Source organism: Alosa alosa, chromosome 6 (genome assembly GCF_017589495.1).
Source record: "Alosa alosa isolate M-15738 ecotype Scorff River chromosome 6, AALO_Geno_1.1, whole genome shotgun sequence".
In the NCBI taxonomy this organism is placed as follows: Eukaryota; Metazoa; Chordata; class Actinopteri; order Clupeiformes; family Clupeidae; genus Alosa; species Alosa alosa.
In genome coordinates, this window is record NC_063194.1 from 31,313,326 (window position 1) to 31,331,643 (window position 18,318).

Below are 18,318 nucleotides of genomic sequence, written 5' to 3' on the forward strand. Positions count from 1 at the left end.
ACTTGACTGCTAAGACTTGGGACTTACTTGTGACTTGCCAAACAGTGACTTGGTCCCACCTCTGGTACAATCTCCTCTGCACTCTAGCTTCAATTTTATTCTACTGCTGTAGCTGTAGCTCTGTATCTTAAACATTATTGTTGCTTAAATGTATTGACAGACACAGTGGTAAGTCCTAGATATAATCTCCTCTGCACTGTAGCTTAAATGTTATTCTATTGCTGTAGCTATAGCTGTGTTGCTCAACTGTTGTAAGTTGCTTGGATAAACTCATCTGCCAAATGAATAAATGTAAATGTTTAATGACTGTATGGGTAACTTATAAGGTATTAATAATTCAATGTGTTGCAAAATCATTAAAACATGTCTTTCTTAAATGATAATGGTCAAGCTCATATTAGTTTCAACATGAACAGATGAGCTTTTGCCATCAGGGTTTGTATTGTTAAATTTCTGTCTCTATCTTTCTATTTAGTTCTTTCCTTGTTACATTATGCTCGTTTCTGCCGCAAAATATTCAACCAGTTCGTTACCCAACTGATTAGGAATAAAAAAAACCACCAAACAACATTTTAATACTGAACACCACAGGGCACTTTTTTATTGTTTTTCTCTTTTCTCTCAGGTGTTGTGCTTTGAGAGGCTCTACTTTGTTGGGCTTATTTCCAGTGCTCTGCTGTTGCAGTGTGTTAATGCCTCTCATTTAGTCGCAGACATGGACTGGGAGGAGCTGGACGAGCTGACCACCTTGCCGTCCACAACCTCCTCCACGATGGTCACCACCTTGCGTGTTGTGGTTGATGAGGACGAGCTGGAGGTAGTGCTAAAGGGCAGACAAACAAATTATGGTTTAGTTTCAAGAGTCAACTGGGCGTTAAATTACCGGGCAGGCAGGGGGAATTAATGCAGGAATTAATGCTATAGCTATGCGCACACTATGGTAATGCTATGGTACGCACACCCATCCCCCACCCCCCAAAAAAAAAAAAAAAAAAGTTCCGGACAGACATTATTTTTTTCTTTAGGTTCGTGCATACATAGCATAACAACATCCACATGCAATAATGCAACAACAACGTCTACAATTACCTATTCATTTGGGCAACTTTATACATCCCTATACAGGCTAAAGCTACCTTTTAGTTGTGTTGTAGCGTACTGTAATGTCTGGCTTTAAACAGCTGTAATGCAGTCGTTCTGACAAGCACACCAATTGCTTAGCCAACCTTGTTCCTGCCCATCTTGAATAGCTCCTCTAGCTTTGCTGCCTCCATCCTTTCTGTTTTCGTTGTTTAAACTTGTGATATCCATGATGAGTATTGAGTTAGTGAATTAGCTCAACATTGTGTGCTGATAACCATATAGAAAGCCGAGTAAAAGAAGACAAGTAGCCTATCGCGCCTGCGTCATGTGATTCTCTCCTGCTCAAACATGTGTGCGTTAATTTTGAAGTGTTCACTAACTTTACTTAATAGAAAATTGTAAATAGCCTGATGGCATGCAACTAATGGGATACTGTGCATAGTTGGAAAGGTATGGTAGGCCAATATGGTGTGAATATACACACACACAAGGTACATTTTCTCTCGTTGTTGAGTGATGGTAATGCACAGTGCGTCGCATCGCATACCCAGGCGCCTGACCGGAGGATTCATTATTGGAGCAGTTCAATTCAAATTAACTTTTGATGTATTTAAAGCAACATTAACAGTGAACATTATCTCAAGTCACTCTACAGAAACAACACAACTCTTTTCGGTAGTGTAAGTGTTATTCTATCAGTAATAAGAGGGCTTTTTGTGATAGGGTTTCACAGTTTGTACAACTGACCCATGAACTATAGATTAAATGGACAATCTTGCTAATTTCCCTTGCTCGTGGTCTTTTCCCCTCACCTGACAGCTTCTCCGTCCAGGAGTCTTCTGTACTCGGCGATCTCCATCTCCAGTCTGGTCTTGATGTCCAGGAGCATCTTGTATTCGTAGCCCTGGCGCTCGAGGTCAGCACGCAGCTGTGTGAGCTGTTCCTCCAGGCTGCTCACCTGCATCTGGTAGCCCGAGAGCATGGACGAGTAGCGCGCCTGTGTGTCTGCCAGAGTGCCTTCCAGTGACGCTTTCTGGGGAGAGCAAAAGACAAGAGTGATCAGAGGTTAGCTCAGATTAGCTGATTAGTGATTTTAGGTACTTTAGAGATTGTGTTTATAATACTTTGACTTGTTGAATGCTGCCTTTTTATTATTGTTTATGAGCATACAAGCAATTTTAAACCACTATCCAAAGCTTGCTGTTACTTCACATGGTAGTTGTTGTATGCTAGCCTATCATCCTAATTGCTTACCATGCTGAGCTGAGACTGAAGCTCAATTTCGAGCCCCTGCAGTGTGCGTTTGACTTCGTTGATTTCCGACCGTGACGTCTGCAGTACCTCTGTGCTGACGGCGACTTCCTTGTTCAGAGCCTCTGTCTGTTTGAACACAGCATGCGTAGCATGTCAATTACCACATTTAGGCAATTAATATCAAAAGATAGTGAACGTATACATTGATATCTTATACTGGATGTTCAGACTAACAGAGTACTATCCGGTGTACCTTGCTCTGGAACCACGATTCCAGCTCTCTGTTGTTCTTGGCGGCGACGGTCTCGTAGTGTTCACGGATCTCGGCCATGACATTGGACAGGTCCTCCTGTGGTGCGGCATCAACCTCCACGTGAACCTGTCCCGTCATCTGTGCACGCATGGCCAGGAGCTCCTGAGAAGAGAACGAGACAAAAGAGCATTAGTGAGTTACACATACTTATAGGCAGTCATAATATACTGTGATATTCAGGGAACAGTTACATGTTACTGTGGAGGGCATGCCATTGCCTATAGAGACCCATAGTTCTAACTGTGTCTCTATGACATGTTCTAACTGTGTCTCTATGACATGTTTTAACTGTGTCTCTATGACATGTTTTAACTGTGTCTCTATGACATGTTTTAACTGTGTCTCTATGACATGTTCTAACTGTGTCTCTATGACATGTTCTAACTGTGTTTCGTTCTAACTGTGTCTCTATGACATGTTCTAACTGTGTCTCTATGACATGTTTTAACTGTGTCTCTATGACACGTTCTAACTGTGTTTCTATGACATGTTCTCACCTCCTCGTGGTTCTTCTTGAGGAAGATGAGTTCCTCCCTCAGGCCCTCGATCTGCATCTCCAGGTCGGAGCGGGCCATGGTCAGCTCATCCAGGACTTTCCTCAGGTTGGCGATGTCAGCCTCCACTGATTGCCTCATGGCGAGCTCGTTCTCATATCTGATCACAACCAAAACCATCCCATTAATTTATGAATGGACATGATAAAATCTTGTTATTTGTGTCATTCATTGTTCAGGAAAAGTCCTCGAATCTGGTCAGGATAAAGACAGAAAAGCCCAAACCTAACAATGTGTGTTGCCATTGTGTGACGTTTAGGATTAACTGATGGAAGTTAAGGAATGCAGCTGTTTCTAATTATGCTTTAATTAACCAAACTTGTCCCTAAATCCGGAATGGAATATGGAATTTTAAATTCTGGAATATAGAATACTTACTTGACTCTGAAGTCATCAGCAGCGAAGCTTGGCGTTGTCAATGCTGAGGTAGATACCTCCATTGACACGGGTGGCATCCTGAATCTCTTGTGACGAAAAAGAGATCATTAATACAAATGTCTTTGTTTAAGGATTAGAGTTGTTTGACATGCTCAGGGACATTACTCCTGTTGTGCAATAACACAGAGCAGCACATGGGCTCAAGTATATATTGAATATATTGAATATTCAATGCATTCCATGCATCTAATGATAAACATCATCTTCTTTTGACTATAATAAAGTACACTTGATAACAGCAACGAATGGACTACTCTTTAGTTTAGTCAGCACATATGATTTCATTTCCATTCTAATATTAAACTTTGAGACTAAAAACTATTATTAAAAGTACATTTATTGTAGTGGGCACTTGCATGCATTAACAGACATGTCATGCAGGTTGTTGACTGTATGACACACTAATGTGTGAAACCAAACAGCGGCCATGGACATGCAAACGTACCTTGGCCTGGAGGTCGCTGATGGTGACATGGAAGGCAGTGTAGTCACGGGCAGTGGGGGATGTCTTGCTCTCCAGGAACTTTCTGATCTTCAGCTCCAGCTCGGCGTTGGCCTTCTCTAGGGAGCGCACCTTCTCCAGGTAGGAGGCCAGGCGGTCGTTGAGGTTCTGCATGGTTGCCTTCTCGTTGACGCTCACGCCGTCGGAGAGCTGGAAGCCACCCCCGTAGCCGCCGCCTGCGGAGAAGGAGCTGGACGCGCTGGAGATGCGCACGCCGGACCCTCCTGCACCCCCGTACACGCTGCCGGCACGCATGGCGCTGGTGCCGCCGCCGCCGCCAACCGAGGACATGGAGAGGCGAGAGCCGCCCATGGAACCGCCGGCCCTCATGGAGCCCCCGGAGGAAGAGCTGGAGTAATACATGTCTGCTTGCCTGTCTGTCTGTATACGTGCAGGTGGGTGTGTTAGAGAGAGCGGCCCTGACTACTGAGAGGAGGGAGCAAGTGGAGAGGGGAAGATTCAGTCCGCCTTTTATAGTCCTGGAGAGGAGGGATGTGGGGTGGAGGTGTGGTAGTGTGTGTGTGGGGGGCACACACACATATAGATTGCACAAAGACACACCCATGCTTTTATCCAGGGAAAGCAAGTAAATACTGGCATATATTGTCACACACACACACACACACACACACAGGGTTGCCGGTTCGAGCCCCGACCAGTGGGCCGCGGCTGAAGTGCCCTTGAGCAAGGCACCTAACCCCTCACTGCTCCCCGAGCGCCGCCGTTGAAGCAGGCAGCTCACTGCGCCGGGATTAGTGTGTGCTTCATCTCACTGTGTTCACTGTGTGCTTCACTAATTCACCGATTGGTTTAAATGCAGAGACCAAATTTCCCTCACGGGATCAAAAGAGTATATATACTTATACTTATACACACACCTTTAGCACAGATTATCACTCATGATCACACCCACACAAAGAATAAAGGCAGGTTTAGCAAGACTCTGCGTAAACCAGTCTGACCAGATCTTTTACACACACAGAGACACACTTTCTCTCTCTCTCTCTCTCTCTCTCTCACACACTCACTCACTCACACACACACACACACACACACACACACACACAGGTAGGAGGCCAGGCGGTCGTTAAGGTTATGCATGGTGCCCTTCTCTTCAGCGGTCACGTCAAGAGCGTCCGACAGACTGAAGCCACGGCCGGCTGAAAGCCCCATTGAGGCAGTAGAGATGCGTACCCCGGTCCCACCGGCACCCCCATACACACTACCGCAAAAATACTTGGTGCTTTTATGCAGAAAATGAGGAAGGGGAGAGCAAGTGCTAAATGGTAATTGCTACCCTGGATCAGGCGCGCCTGCAGGTGTACGTCCGTACGCACTGTGCGTACCATCACTCAACAACGAGAGAAAATTTACCTTGTGTGTGTGTATATTCACACCATATTGGCCTACCATACCTTTCCAACTATGCACAGTATCCCATTAGTTGCATGCCATCAGGCTATTTACGATTATCTATTAAGTAAAGTTAGTGAACACTTCAAAATTAACGCGCACACATGTTTGAGCAGGAGAGAATACGCACGCAGGCACGCATAGGCTACTTGTTTTCTTTTACTCGGCTTTCTATATGGTTATCAGCACACAATGTTGAGCTAATTCACTAACTCAATACTCATCATGGATATCACAAGTTTAAACAACGAAAACAGAAAGGATGGAGGCAGCAAAGCTAGAGGAGCTATACAAGATGGGCAAGAACAAGGTTGGCTAAGCAATTGGTGTGCTTGTTAGAACGACTGCATTACAGCTGTTTAGACGTTACAGTACGCTACAACACAACTAAAGGTAGCTTTAGCCTGTATAGGGATGTATAAAGTTGCCCAAATGAATAGGTAATTGTAGACATTGTTGTTGCATTATTGCATGTGGATGTTGTTATGCTATGTATGCACGAACCTAAAGGAAAAATACTGTCCACGCGCGAACGTTTTTTTTTTTTTTTTTTTTTTTGTACCATAGCATTAATTCCTGCAGGCGCCCCTGCCCTGGATTAGTGTTGAGGCATCATCACACACACACACACACACAGCCTCTCCTTTCACCCTCGAGCGAATATTTCAGTAGAACGAAACCTGTCGCGACACACATTGTGTGACCCAGCTGAGTATCTCGGGTCAGGTAAATAATGCGAGGAATCTCCAGTCACACAGATCCCTAAGACTGGGCCCCTTCAGGCACAGATGTGTCCCAGACAGGCTATGGGGGAATGAAACAATAATGACTGATCGACCAAAAGTGGACTGAGGGGATAAAATGTAGACAGGCTAGTTTTCAGAGAGGTCCTCCGGGAGGCAGCCATGCAAACAAAGGGGCCCTAAGCTTCAGACTTCCCCTTCCAGAACAATACCTGCTCAGTTGCAGTGCAGGTATTGATCTAGGAACGTACATATGTCTGTTTACTTTGACATTATTGTTTAGATGTTAGCTTAACGGGTTAATATACATGTGTGACAGTAAGGATGCTCTCATATCCTTTGCTTAAACCAGCGTGTTGTTAGTCGGACAGAGTGAAAGGGCCAAAAATCAGACAATGTTGTTATTTTTCTCAATGCATTCAATGTCAGAAATCAGTAGTTACAGTAGCTCCAGGACCGTATTACATCTTGTTTTTAATGTTAGCTTAAATGTAATGCTATTGTTGTAGCTGTAGCTCTGTAGCTTAAATGTTGACAGATACAGTGCTAAATCCTAGGTATAATCCAGACATGTGGACTCGAGTCACATGACTTGGACTCGAGTCAGACTCGAGTCATGATTTTAATGACTTCATACTCGACTTGATAAAATTCGGCATGACTTGCGACTCGACTTGGACTTTTCACTCGAGACTTGACTCGGACTTTGCCTCTTTAACTAATGACTTGACAGGTCTCGAGTCAAAAAATGAATTTCCTGATCGTGGACCAGTCACCCCAGAGATGCTTTCACCTCGCAACGAAAAAAACAAAAAATACACATAGTGGACACAAACATGCAGAGCACAGTGATCAGTGCTGCTGTTACCACCACGCATCACGCACTGTGTGTAGGGCACCAAGAGACAGAGAAAGGACCAATAATAAATAAATATTAGCTTTACTGCAAACTGATTTGCATTTTTGTTAGAGAACGTTTACAATGTCAAAATGTATCAACAGCATGTTACATAAGGATGATCCAACTTGAACGTATGCTAGCGGCCTACTCCATTTAATTGAGAACGCGTCTCAGCGCGCACGAAAGGGAGAGAAACGTGGGCCTATGAAGGGAAATCATGAAGGAAATAAAGACGAGATTAGAGGAAATTGCGCATTTATCTGGTACTCACTACCAGAGGTGGGACCAAGTCACTGTTTGGCAAGTCACAAGTAAGTCCCAAGTCTTAGCAGTCAAGTCCAAGTCAAGTCCCAAGTAAAGACAGAGAAGGGCAAGTCGAGTCCAAGTCCAAGGCACCTCAAAGCCAAGTCGAGTCCAAGTCCAAGTCCCAATCTTTTTCAAGTCCTGAACAAGTCATCAGGTACTCTTCACTTAATAATGCCATTATTAGACTATCGATCATAATTTTAACACATCAATCTAATCTACAGTATTTTTTTTTTTATAAATACAGATTAAAATATGTTCAATGGTTTTGTCTTGAAATCTTTTACGATATATGCATGTGCATACCTGTGAAATATACGCATGAGCATACCTGAGTAATCTGTACGAAACGGATAGCTACAAGACACTCATAGCAGCAAAATTATATTGTTTTTCCAAATTGCGGTGTCCACTGTAAGGATGAGTACTAATTTGACTGATGGCATTTCACTATGTTAGGCCACAGATTTGCCTGCAAACAATTTATTAGGCTGTCTGCCAGTGGCGACTCATAAGGGAAGCCAAGGTCATGGTTAATGATTACAATAAATGCTGACGAGAAGAATCGTCACATAGGCTACATTAGTAAATTGCTGCAGTTAAATATTTTACGTTTTTTATTAGGGCTGTCAAACAATTAAAAAAAATAACTAATTTCTCATATTTTGAAATGAATTAATCTAGATTAATTGTGATTAAAGCTTCTTATATGGCATATTAAATACAGCATAAATCACAACATTACTGAGTAACCACAAAGGTAAAAGTAAAACACTTCTATTTATTTAAAGGATAATAATGGCAAAGTAATTTTGTTTTGAAGTATTCATTTCTTAAATACTATACATGTGATGCTGTTTAACTCATTTGTAAAAGGTGCACTGTCACTTTAAGCCCATTGTGTGCCACTATCCACACGTTCTCCTAATGATGTTTTTTTACCAGCTCCATTTAAATATAGCTATGGCTAGCCTAGTCCACAAACTCTAACATTGTTTGTGCCACATGTATAGCACAATATTAACAACGATACGCATGATATTAAGTTGGCACAAACAGCTTTCATTCCTTTGGAAATAAAAGCATGTAATGACATGATGCTTGCTAAACATTTTCTGTTTGCAATTAAAAGTGAATTATGAGCCTGGTATAGCCAGTAGCCACCTAGCTACGTGGAATGCGTTTCAATCGGCATAATATCATGTGCTTCATGTAAACGAATTATTGAAGACTTCAAGACTCACCAGTTCCATTACACAAAAGCAAAGACAACTCTTCATATTCTTGTCCATTTGCAGCCTGTCAAAGTGCCCTGGCTCTCACAGTTTATAACAGTAGTGAGCAGACATGTGGACTCGAGTCACATGACTTGGACTCGAGTCATGATCTTAATGACTTCATACTCGACTTGATAAAATTCGGCATTACTTGCGACTCGACTTAACTCGAGTTAACCCTTTAGGCGCCAGAGGTTTTTTTTTCGAAACGTTCGATTTTGACATCTTCATTTCAAAAGGCTATATCTTAAAAGTGATAAAAGATAGAGACTTTCTGTAAATTAGAGAAATATTAAGGATGACCCAAAGTTTATGTAGGGATTAAATGTTTATATCTAATTTGCATATTATGACGTCATATGGTGGCGGCCATCTTGGATTATAGAATTTTCATGAAAAGTTGCATGTTTGAATGATAAAATGCACCACTTCTTTCCCCCCAAAATGTACCTCACCTTCTGTATGCTATATTGCACAATACTGAATGCTCAGGTAAATACTAAGTAGTAAACAAACTATGTAAATCATTACTGATAAATGGCAGAAACAAACCAAATGCATGTAGCGGTAGGCGCCTTTTGCTGTAGAGATTTTCCATTTACTACATACATTAGGCACTCTGATTCCATGTATGGGGCACATATATATTATTCAGATGACACACAAACAGAAGTAGACAAGACCTGTTTAGTTCAAAAGCTTACTAGCCACGGCAAGGCACAGATCAGGAGTGAGATGACGAGACAAGACAAGAGACAATGTTAGTATTTGTTTTCTTTTTGTTGTTTTTTGTTGTTGGTTTTTTTCTTAGCTGACAAAGACACACACATCACAAGGACATGAACACACAAAAAAGAATACATATATGTCCTAAATGGTCAGGGAAATAGATAATCATCAGTGTAAATCATTACTAATAAATGGCTGACAATTTTTGTTTTTTTTATGTAGCAGGCCTTTTGCTGTAGAGATAATGACTATCCATATCCTATCCATACAGGGCCGGCATTCCCATCATCTTGTGATAGACTATGCATGGCCTAATGGCTCTCCTGCCCCGTGTCACCACCTCTGCTCCTGTTGCGAGCAGCATGGCCAGATCTGCCTCAAGGCCAAGGGCGTCAGTGGAGAGAATTTGCGCGCAGCTCGGACTAGGCCTACTGTCATTCTCATTGCGACTCCCCACACTGCCTCTACGTTCCCCCCTAACTGTCCTATGCACTTCGACCTCGTCTAACATACCCAGTGGCATTAGACAAAGGCTCCACCACGTTACTGTCGCCGCGATTGCGGAGAGGCACACGTTCAAAAGACAGAAGCTAGCGCTATGGACATTAGGCTACCTCCAGCCTCGATCGCCACACCACTAACACCCTGCTAACTTCCCGATGAACACTCCGAACCCGTGAAACATTATTCCCACCAGTGACATTGGGCAAACGATTCAACGTTTGTGCTTGGTGTAAGCTAAACTATGGAGTAAACTCTCACTTTGTCCAGCTGCATCATTGCAAGGCAGGGGCGATCTGAAGCCTCACTAAACGAATCACCGTTATTTTCTGAAGGCAGATATTCCCCTTCAGAATCAGGGTCCATGAATAGAAGACCCAACACTTCATTTCGGGTAAACTTTTTTGATGCCATTAGACGATAATCTAATGCAAATACTCGCTGACGTTGACAATATCGCTCTGACAAAGTGGCTCACACGCACACTATCTCCGGTATTTCATGCACTGATTCAATGCGCTGTAGCTAGAAAGTTTTGTTTAAACCCTGCCCTTTTTTCGACTCTGGGATGACATATGACATGTCTGCCATCTAGGGGAGTGGAGGCCGAACGAAGTATGACACCCTATTTGACTAAATCGGCCGTTTTATTCAGTACCGCATCTTGTTGACTAAAGTCGACCGTGGCGCCTAGAGGGTTAAACAGTATTATCCTTTAAATAAATAGAAGTGTTTTACTTTTACCTTTGTGGTTACTCAGTAATTTTGTGATTTATGCTGTATTTAATATGCCATATAAGAAGCTTTAATCACAATTAATCTAGATTAATTCATTTCAAAATATGAGAAATTAGTTATTTTTTTTAATTGTTTGACAGCCCTAATAAAAACGTAAAATATTTAACTGCAGCAATTTACTAATGTAGCCTATGTGACGATTCTTCTCGTCAGCATTTATTGTAATCATTAACCATGACCTTGGCTTCCCTTATGAGTTAAGCCACTGGCAGACAGCCCTAATAAATTGTTTGCAGGCAAATCTGTGGCCTAACATAGTGAAATGCCATCAGTCAAATTAGTACTCATCCTTACAGTGGACACCGCAATTTGGAAAAACAATATAATTTTGCTGCTATGAGTGTCTTGTAGCTATCCGTTTCGTACAGACTACTCAGGTATGCTCATGCGTATATTTCACAGGTATGCGCATGCATATATCGTAAAAGATTTCAAGACAAAACCATTGAACATATTTTAATCTGTATTTATAAAAAAAAAATACTGTAGATTAGATTGATGTGTTAAAATTATGATCGATAGTCTAATAATGGCATTATTAAGTGAAGAGTACCTGATGACTTGTTCAGGACTTGAAAAAGATTGGGACTTGGACTTGGACTCGACTTGGCTTTGAGGTGCCTTGGACTTGGACTCGACTTGCCCTTCTCTGTCTTTACTTGGGACTTGACTTGGATTTGACTGCTAAGACTTGGGACTTACTTGTGACTTGCCAAACAGTGACTTGGTCCCACCTCTGGTACAATCTCCTCTGCACTCAAGCTTCAATTTTATTCTACTGCTATAGCTGTAGCTCTGTATATTAAACGTTATTGTTGCTTAAATGTATTGACAGACACAGTGGTAAGTCCTAGATATAATCTCCTCTGCACTGTAGCTTAAATGTTATTCTATTGCTGTAGCTATAGCTATGTTGCTCAACTGTTGTAAGTTGCTTGGATAAACTCATCTGCCAAATTAATAAATGTAAATGTAATGTAAATGTTTAATGACTGTATGGGCAACTTATGAGGTATTAATAATTCAATGTGTTGCAAAATCATTAAAACATGTCTTTCTTAAATGATAATGGTCAAGCTCATATTAGTTTCAACATGAACAGATGAGCTTTTGCCATCAGGGTTTGTATTGTTAAATTTCTGTCTCTATCTTTCTGTCTATTTAGTTCTTTCCTTGTTACATTATGCTCGTTTCTGCCGCAAAATATTCAACCAGTTCGTTACCCAACTGATTAGGAATAAAAAACCACCAAACAACATTTTAATACTGAACACCACAGGGCACTTTTTATTGTTTTTTCTCTTTTCTCTCAGGTGTTGTGCTTTGAGAGGCTCTACTTTGTTGGGCTTATTTCCAGTGCTCTGCTGTTGCAGTGTGTTAATGCCTCTCATTTAGTCGCAGACATGGACTGGGAGGAGCTGGACGAGCTGACCACCTTGCCGTCCACAACCTCCTCCACGATGGTCACCACCTTGCGTGTTGTGGTCGATGAGGACGAGCAGGAGGTAGTGCTAAAGGGCAGACAAACAAATTATGGTTTAGTTTCAAGAGTCAACTGGGCGTTAGAATTACCGGAGGCAGGGGCGCCTGCAGGAATTAATGCTATAGTACGCACACTATGGTAATGCTATGGTACGCACACTATGGTAATGCTATGGTACGCACACCCATCCCCCCCACCCCCAAAAAAAAAAAACGTTCGCGCGTGGACAGTATTTTTCCTTTAGGTTCGTGCATACATAGCATAACAACATCCACATGCAATAATGCAACAACAACGTCTACAATTACCTATTCATTTGGGCAACTTTATACATCCCTATACAGGCTAAAGCTACCTTTAGTTGTGTTGTAGCGTACTGTAATGTCTGGCTTTAAACAGCTGTAATGCAGTCGTTCTGACAAGCACACCAATTGCTTAGCCAACCTTGTTCTTGCCCATCTTGAATAGCTTGGAATAGCTTTGCTGCCTCCATCCTTTCTGTTTTCGTTGTTTACACTTGTGATATCCATGATGAGTATTGAGTTAGTGAATTAGCTCAACATTGTGTGCTGATAACCATATAGAAAGCCGAGTAAAAGGAGACAAGTAGCCTATGCGTGCCTGCGTGCGTATTCTCTCATGTGTGCGCGTTAATTTTGAAGTGTTCACTAACTTTACTTAATAGAAAATTGTAAATAGCCTGATGGCATGCAACTAATGGGATACTGTGCATAGTTGGAAAGGTATGGTAGGCCAATATGGTGTGAATATACACACACACAAGGTAAATTTTCTCTCGTTGTTGAGTGATGGTACGCACAGTGCGTACGGACGTACACCTGTAGGCGCGCCTGACCGGAGGATTCATTATTGGAGCAGTTCAATTCAAATTACCTTTTGATGTATTTAAAGCAACATTAACAGTGAACATTATCTCAAGTCACTCTACAGAAACAACACAACTCTTTTCGGTAGTGTAAGTTTTATTCTATCAGTAATAAGAGGGCTTTTTGTGATAGGGTTTCACAGTTTGTACAACTGACCCATGAACTATAGATTAAATGGACAATCTTGCTAATTTCCCTTGCTCGTGGTCTTTTCCCCTCACCTGACAGCTTCTCCGTCCAGGAGTCTTCTGTACTCGGCGATCTCCATCTCCAGTCTGGTCTTGATGTCCAGGAGCATCTTGTATTAAGTAGCCCTGGCGCTCGAGGTCAGCACGCAGCTGTGTGAGCTGTTCCTCCAGGCTGCTCACCTGCATCTGGTAGCCCGAGAGCATGGACGAGTAGCGCGCCTGTGTGTCTGCCAGAGTGCCTTCCAGCGACGCTTTCTGGGGAGAGCAAAAGACAAGAGTGATCAGAGGTTAGCTCAGATTAGCTGATTAGTGATTTTAGGTACTTTAGAGATTGTGTTTATAATACTTTGACTTGTTGAATGCTGCCTTTTTTTATTGTTGTTTATGAGCATACAAGCAATTTTAAACCACTATCCAAAGCTTGTTGTTACTTCACATGGTAGTTGTTGTATGCTAGCCTATCATCCTAATTGCTTACCATGCTGAGCTGAGACTGAAGCTCAATTTCGAGCCCCTGCAGTGTCGTTTGACTTCGTTGATTTCCGACCGTGGCGCCTGCAGTACCTCTGTGCTGGCGGCGACTTCCTTTGTTCAGAGCCTCTGTCTGTTTGAACACAGCATGCGTAGCATGTCAATTACCACATTTAGGCATTTAATATCAAAAGATAGTGAGCGTATACATTGATATCTTATACTGGATTTTCAGACTAACAGAGTACTATCCGGTGTACCTTGCTCTGGAACCACGATTCCAGCTCTCTGTTGTTCTTGGCGGCGACGGTCTCGTAGTGTTCACGGATCTCGGCCATGACCTTGGACAGGTCCTCCTGTGGTGCGGCATCAACCTCCACATGAACCTGTCCCGTCATCTGTGCACGCATGGCCAGGAGCTCCTGAGAAGAGAATCGAGACAAAAGAGCATTAGTGAGTTACACATACTTATAGGCAGTCATAATATACTGTGATATTCAGGGGAACAGTTACATGTTACTGTGGAGGGCATGTGGAGGGCATGCCATTGCCTATAGAGACCCTATAAATCTAACTGTGTCTCTGTCTTTAACGTTCTCTAACTGTGTCTCTATGACATGTTCTAACTGTGTCTCTATGACATGTTCTAACTGTGTTTCTATGACATGTTCTCACCTCCTCGTGGTTCTTCTTGAGGAAGATGAGTTCCTCCCTCAGGCCCTCGATCTGCATCTCCAGGTCGGAGCGGGCCATGGTCAGCTCATCCAGGACTCTCCTCAGGTTGGCGATGTCAGCCTCCACTGATTGCCTCATGGCGAGCTCGTTCTCATATCTGCTCACAACCAAAACCATCCCATTAATTTATGAATGGACATGATAAAATCTTGTTATTTGTGTCATTCATTGTTCAGGAAAAGTCCTCGAATCTGGTCAGGATAAAGACAGAAAAGCCCAAACCTAACAACGTGTGTTGCCATTGTGTGACGTTTAGGATTAACTGATGGAAGTTAAGGAATGCAGCTGTTTCTAATTATGCTTTAATTAACCAAACTTGTCCCTAAATCCGGAATGGAATATGGAATTTTAAATTCTGGAATATAGAATACTTACTTGACTCTGAAGTCATCAGCAGCGAGCTTGGCGTTGTCAATGCTGAGGTAGATACCTCCATTGACACGGGTGGCATCCTGAATCTGCGCGGACGAAAAAGAGAGATCATTAATACAAATGTCTTTGTTTAAGGATTAGAGTTGTTTGACATGCTCAGGGACATTACTCCTGTTGTGCAATAACACAGAGCAGCACATGGGCTCAAGTATATATTGAATATATTTGAATATTCAATGCATTCCATGCATCTAATGATAAACATCATCTTCTTTTGACTATAATAAAGTACACTTGATAACAGCAACGAATGGACTACTCTTTAGTTTAGTCAGCACATATGATTTCATTTCCATTCTAATATTAAACTTTGAGACTAAAAACTATTATTAAAAGTACATTTATTGTAGTGGGCACTTGCATGCATTAACAGACATGTCATGCAGGTTGTTGACTGTATGACACACTAATGTGTGAAACCAAACAGCGGCCATGGACATGCAAACGTACCTTGGCCTGGAGGTCGCTGATGGTGACATGGAAGGCAGTGTAGTCACGGGCAGTGGGGGATGTCTTGCTCTCCAGGAACTTTCTGATCTTCAGCTCCAGCTCGGCGTTGGCCTTCTCTAGGGAGCGCACCTTCTCCAGGTAGGAGGCCAGGCGGTCGTTGAGGTTCTGCATGGTTGCCTTCTCGTTGGCCACTCACGCCCGTCGAGCTGGAAGCCCCCCGTAGCCACGCCACCTGGCCCTGGAGAAGGAGCTGGACGCACTGGAGATGCGCACGCCGGACCCTCCTGCACCCCCGTACACGCTGCCGGCACGCATGGCGCTGGTGCGGCCGTAGCTGCCGCCGCCAACCGAGGACATGGAGAGGCGAGAGCCGCCCATGGAACCGCCGGCCCTCATGGAGCCCCCGGAGGAAGAGCTGGAGTAATACATGTCTGCTTGCCTGTCTGTCTGTATACGTGCAGGTGGGTGTGTTAGAGAGAGCGGCCCTGACTACTGAGAGGAGGGAGTAAGTGGAGAGGGGAAGATTCAGTCCGCCTTTTATAGCCCTGGAGAGGAGGAATGTGGGGTGGAGGTGTGGTAGTGTGTGTGTTGGGGGGGGGGGGGGGGGGTGGGCGGTTGGATTTGATTATCTAAGATAGGAGGAGCTGCAGGGCATTGACACATATAGGGCACAAAGACATACACGCACACATAGATCGCACAAAGACACACCCATGCTTTTATCCAGGCAAAGCAAGTAAATACTGGCATATATTGTCACATACACACACACACACACACACCTTTAGCACAGACTATCACTCATGATCACACCCACACAAAGAATAAAGGCAGGTGTGGCAAGACTCTGTGTAAATCTTGACCAGTCTGACCAGATCTTTTACACACACACAGACACACTTACTCTCTCTCTCTCTCTCTCTCTCTCTCTCTCTTTCTCTCACACACACACACTCTTGTTGTTTTACAAGTAGGAAACTACAACCCCAAAACAGAAAAAGTTGGGACGTTGTGTAAAATGTGAATAAAAACAGAATGTAATAATCTGCAAATCTCTTAAACTCATATTTATTTGCAAAAAGGACACAGACAACATATCAAATGTTGAAAATGACAAATTTGACTATTTCATGGAAAATATATGTTAATTTTTAATTTGATACCAGCAACATGTTTCAAAAAAAAAAGTTGGGGCGGGGTAACAAAATGCTGGAAAAAGTTGTGTAATGATAAATAAAACAAAAGGAAGAATGTTTCACAACTAATTAGGGTAACTGGCAACACGATTGGGTATGAAAAAGAGCATCCCAGAGAGGCAGGGTCTCTTAGAAGTAAAGGGGTATTCATCACTCTGTGTAAACCTGTGTGCACAAATGATGAAACAATGTCATTTTAATGCTTCTTAACATGAAATTGTGACGTATTTAGGGAGTTCATCATCTACAGAACATAATATTATTAAAACATTCAGAGAATCCAGAGAAATCTTTGCAAACAGGGGAAATAGCTGAAAAGCAAATTGGATGGCCGTGGTCTTTTGGACCTCAGATTGCATTGCATCAACACCAGACCTGTCTCCAGACCTGTCATTGTATGGGCTCAGGAAAACCTCTGATAACCATTGTCTATGTGCCCAGTTTGATACTCAATTCAAAAACTGCAGCCAAAATGTAACTGCTGAAATTGTATTGAGACATGACACAGAAAATACCACCCTCTTATCTGGACCTGAGCTTATATAAAATGGACTGAGGTAACATGGAAAAAGGTCCTGTGGTTAGACCAATCAAAGTTTGCCATTCTTTTTGGAAATCATGGACTCCTCTGGGCTAAAGAGGAGAGGGCCTATCCAAGTACCGGTATCCAACCTATCCAACTTGTTTTAGTGCTCAGTTCGAAACCCAACATCTATGACGGTGTGGGGGAGCATTAATGCCTACAGCATGGGCATCTTGCACATTTGGCAAAGCACAATCAATTCTGAATGATGTATACAGGTTTTGAGCAACATATACTGCCATCCAGGCAATGTCTTTTTCAGGGACGACCTTGAATATTTCAGGAAAATAATTCCAAAATGAATTCTGCACATATTTGAATAGTATTTCTCCATAGAGGAAGAGTCCAGGTGCTAAGATGGCCTGTCTGCAGTCCATATTTGTCAAATATGGTGCATAATGCAATGAAAAGCATGATTAAGAAAACCCCATACTGTTGAGCAACTGAAATCCTATATCGGAGAGTAATGAGACAACATTTCACAGAATTGTGTTAAATGAAGAGGTGAAGCAGCACAGTGGTAAACATGCTCCCGTCCCAACTTTTTTTGAAACATTGCTGGCATCAAATACAAAATTAACATATACTTTCCATGAAATAGTCCAAATTTTCATTTTCAACATTTGATATGTTGTCTATATCCTATTTAGCCTTGCTGCTAAATATGGGTTTACGAGACTTGTATATTATGACATTCTGTTTTTATTTGCATTTTACACAATGTCCCAACTTTTTCTGTTTTGGGGTTGTAATAATAGGAAAGAATAATTACTTGATATTAATGATTGGACTAAATTATAGGTTGAGATTATATTTAGATTACATACACATAAACATAAAAATACATTTAGTAAAAGAAGGTTCAAGTTCCAGTTCTGTTCTGACCTGTTCCAATTCCTCAGATGCCTAAAAACTTTCTCATGTTAATATTTTAATAAAATCAATTTTTCCTTTTTCAAACTGGTGGGAAAGAATCTGTCTTTACAATGTCCTGGATTACAATGTAAACCATATATTGAAGCTCTTCCGATCTTTAGCCTCTCTTAGGGTTTGTTTACTTGACTGACTAAATAGAACCCCA

At 42.3% G+C, this 18,318-nt stretch overlaps 1 pseudogene; it reads right to left on the bottom strand.

Annotated features, from left to right (window-relative positions):
- Nucleotides 1-633: 633 nt before the first annotated feature.
- Nucleotides 634-15,973, bottom strand: LOC125296025 (annotated as a pseudogene).
- Nucleotides 15,974-18,318: the final 2,345 nt, after the last annotated feature.